General features: G+C 38.7%; 1 pseudogene; it reads left to right on the top strand.

Moving 5' to 3' along the window:
- Positions 1 to 2,554: 2,554 nt before the first annotated feature.
- On the top strand, positions 2,555 to 3,220 carry LOC138140599 (uncharacterized; annotated as a pseudogene).
- The last annotated feature ends 1,099 nt before the right edge of the window (positions 3,221 to 4,319 follow it).

The raw sequence follows: 4,319 nt of genomic DNA, 5'->3' as shown, positions 1-4,319 counted from the left end.
GGTGCAATATGATTAAAAAAGAGAAGAAGCGGCGACGTTGGTGGCGAACCGAATTCTATAGAAAACGCGTCGGTAATGAACTTATGCAAGATTTAAAATTTCAACATGTCAGTGGACATTATAAAAATTTTACAAGAATGTCTCCTACAGACTGACAAATTATTGACAATGATAGGACCGAAAATCTCGAAAAAAGATACTACTTGTACGTTCGCGGGAGAATGAAAATTTTATTTTGAAAGCACACTTTAACGACGAATCCCTTGCTTGTAACCTCCTACCTTTTCAGGTAACATTAGAAATCGGCCCCAAAACGGGCATCCATTTTATTCTGACCATCGCCGAAATACGGGCACAGCACCCGTGATGGTTATATTTTTTTTTATTGGTAACTGTTACGTTATAAATTACGCTCCAGAAACTGGGCAACCCTGTTACCGGTTACAAATCCGGAATGTTCAGGGGTATAACGAACAAGTCGTGGCTTCGACTCGGTTTACAATGCGAACCACGAGAAACGCCGACCGAAGCTGAAAAATTGGTGAGAACAGCCCGGAGTACGGGAAATGATACACAATCTTCCAACTAATCGTTTATTCAGATGTCAAACAATGAAAATAATGATATAAATGAAAAAGAAAACAACGAAGCCTGACTAGCCCTATGGCGTGTACAAAATTGGATAACCCTAACTCCTCGGAGGGTCCTCCGGGTCCCAGATATTCAACGAACGAGTACCGGCGAAACAAAAAAAAAATTCCCTTCTTTAGCGAAGGAGGAAGGCCGACTGATCCTACGTAACGTCGCTATTCGGCTACGCCGCCCGCATAAGCGGAGAGGTCCTCCAAGTCTTCCTTCGCTCCAAGAAAAAAAATTGAAGTTAAGATGTTTTTCTCCGGTACGGACCGGTGAAGAACCACGCGCAAAAAAGTGTTCGGTGAGCGCGATACACAATTCCTGGCGAGGTCACTCACCGATTGATAATCGTTCGTGAATACAAAAACCCGACGGACTTGATAAGGAAATTTTTTTCTTAAGTTAGTACGATTAATGAAATGACGCGCCTTATGACAAAACTGCAACTTTAACAGTGGAACAAATTATAAATCCTAAACGCGATATACAAATTAAAGGAATTTGATAGAACTTTTCACCCGTCGAAATAATGAGTGACAATGGAAATTTGACTATAGTTAAATACAAACGCTCAATTAGTTCGACGGAGTGACAAAATACAACCGAAACTTTGGGAAGCCACGGCCTGTGGAAAATGAGGTGTCACCACTGCTCCTGACTTGCTGGTGGGTAGATCCGGCACCTTCCGGTGAGTCCGGGGACGACCTGGACTGACAGGACTCGACGAGATCCTGATCCGCAAAAGCGTTCGGTCTGGAACCTTCCGTAGTGAAGTCCGTGATCCGCTTGGCGATGTGGGCGGTGGTACTTAGACGAATCGTCTCCAACGGCCCTCGTGAACTCCACTACGTCGTCTCGTCGGCCCTGCAAATTCACTCGATCACTGTCCCCTTGACTCTCCCCAGGCACTGACAACACTCCCGGCAAAAGGTCGTGAAAAATCCCCCGCTCTGTCTCTGGTTCCCCCGATTTATAGCTTCCACCCCCTCTGTGCGCAGATTTTTCGGCGGAAGTCCGAGTACGTTTCCGTCGCGATGGATTCTAGAACATTCTAGAAAAATCGCGAAGATTTACAATCGCGCGGCGATTTAAATCGTAACTATTTTACTTAATTAAAGCACGCCTCAGTGTGTATCAATCCAACTTTCAAAAACGCGCGTTTTTTAAATTTTCCATAGCACATCAACAGCCCGAGAGGACCTGAGAAACGTGCACTCTCCATCCCGCCAGTAGTTTTCCTACGCCTATGATGTTGTTAACAGAATTACAGCTGTGAATCTGAATGAAGTTAAATTATTTATTCTTCGAGTATGTATTAATGATAAACAAATGTTATGTGCGCTATTCGACTTTTTGCAGCATAGACACTCGTCTCTGTGCCTGTGAAAAGGCGTGCGATCTATCAGTGAACGGAGTATAGATCTAGTATATATCTTGCAATTTTTGTGATTGTGATTTGTTAGTTAGAGTTGTCAAAGCATCACTTGCTTGTTTCAAATGTTTACTGACATTTGCTTCGATGAGACCTATTTTTCTTTTATTTCCTACAGTGCGTTGAGGCAATGCAAAATTTGTATCTTCTGGCTTGCTAGGAGTCATGTCTTGTCTAAGTTAGGTTCAATTTCGTCTTCTTCTACTGCTTCATTATTCCAAACCTCCTGTTCATTCTGAGAATTGTCATCGTCAATCTGGAATTCGAAAAAAACATTTTGAAGTTAAAATATTTCTATGAAGAAACCATTTTTTTCTCATACATATTTGTTTATTTTTTTCATTGGATAATTCGCCAATCAACAATATAATCCTTCTTTATTTCAGTTGCCTGAAACAGAGGAAGAGTGGAAAAGAAAAGGAAATGGATTTTATCACCGATGGAACTTTCCTCATTGTGTGGGAGCTATAGATGTTGTACTTCAAGCTCCATTTAATAGCGAATCGACATATTTTAATTATAAAAGATCGTTCAGCATCATACTTATGGCACTGGTTGATGCAGATTATTGTTTTACTTTTGTTGTTGACGCTGGTGCAGAAGGACGAATGAACGACGCTGGAGTCTTTGCATCCACAACACTTTATCGTAAAATGATACGCAGGGAACTTTCGCTTCCACCAAACGAACCTCTGCCAGGGCGCCACAAAAGGGTACCATATATTATTGTAGGTGACGATGCATTCCCTTTTAAAAGCATATTCTGGAAATCATGCGATGGGTACCATTGAACGGATTTTTAACTACCGCTTTTGTAGGGCACGAATTTTAGCCTCTATTTCGCGTATTTACAACACCGATGTTGTTAAAGCCCGAAAAAGCAGCTATAGTTTCCATGACATGTGCACTACTTCATAACTTTCTACGGCGAAGTAATACATCTAGACAGATAGTCCAAATGGCAGTTTTGATTACGAAGAAGATGGACATTTTCAACCAGGATCATGGCGCCTAGACTCCAGTAAATTGTCGCTTACTTCCCTTGCTAAAGCATCGTGAAAACCATCGCAGGAAGCAAAAGAAATTCGACAGGAGTTTGCATAATATTTTATAACCAATGGGGCAGTTGAATGGCAAAATTATGTTAGTTAACTGATTAATCATCAACATTTAATAGATTATATGAAAAAAAAACCTCTGAACTCAACGATGATGTTTTCTTTAGTGTTGCCCTAATAAAACGGTCTATGGCATCGTACGCAAACCATGAAAGTGATTCAGATTGGTATTCGCGCCCCTACATCTTTTTTGTTTTAAGAAAATGATGAAAATGATCTTCTCTACGATGACATACGAGTATGTCAAAGTTAAGATAGTCAACTTTTTTTTTTAAATAGTACATACATTTCTTAGCCTATTCTTGTAAAGTTTTTTTTTCTACATTTGAATGTGTAAAAAAAGTTGACACTTACATCAGAAAAAAATCGAGAAAAATAATAAAATATGATTTAATTTATGCGAAAGCGTTATTTTCTAAAAAGAGCTAGTTAGCCAAACATTTGTAAATTCGCATTATGTTGGTTCTCTGCATGTCACTATTTACAAAACAACCACGTAGCCAAAAAATAAAATTATTTGACCTTGTTTGTTTCAGCCTCGGGTGCGCCTCGGTCAGAAAACTGAGACTCGGACGAAATATCAAATCCATACTGAATTTACTATGCTAAATTCGCGTTATCTTGGTTCCCTGCATCTCACTATTTTAAGAATTACATAGCAAAAAATAAAATTATTTGACCCTGAAATACCCGATCCATCCTGAATTTACTTTATTCGAATATTAGAATTTACACTTATTCGAATTTTACATAGTCAGCTATTGAAATATTCGAATAATTCGAATACGATTCCCAAGACTCATCGTGTCATTCATGCACTATCAAAATTCAACTACATATTTTCATCGTGTATGCATTTAAAGCGGTATAGTCAGGAAGAATTTAGGTTTCGAAGCCAGATGTTATATCATAGTTATTTATTTAAATGTAGGTTATAACATAGCTATTTATTTAAATATAGGTACTTTAATAATTGACGCTATTAATGTCAAAATTCAATTGTCTCCATGGCTAACTAGCTCTTTTTAGAAAATAACACTTTCGAATAAATTAAATCATATTTTTTTTCTCGATTTTTCCTATTGCAAGTGTCAACTTTTTTTACACATTCAAATGTAGAATAAAAAGCCTTA

This window comes from Tenebrio molitor, chromosome Y (assembly GCF_963966145.1).
Source record: "Tenebrio molitor chromosome Y, icTenMoli1.1, whole genome shotgun sequence".
NCBI classification, from domain to species: Eukaryota; Metazoa; Arthropoda; class Insecta; order Coleoptera; family Tenebrionidae; genus Tenebrio; species Tenebrio molitor.
The sequence above is the reverse complement of the archived record's forward strand: the minus strand, read 5'-3'. Positions and strand labels throughout refer to the sequence as shown.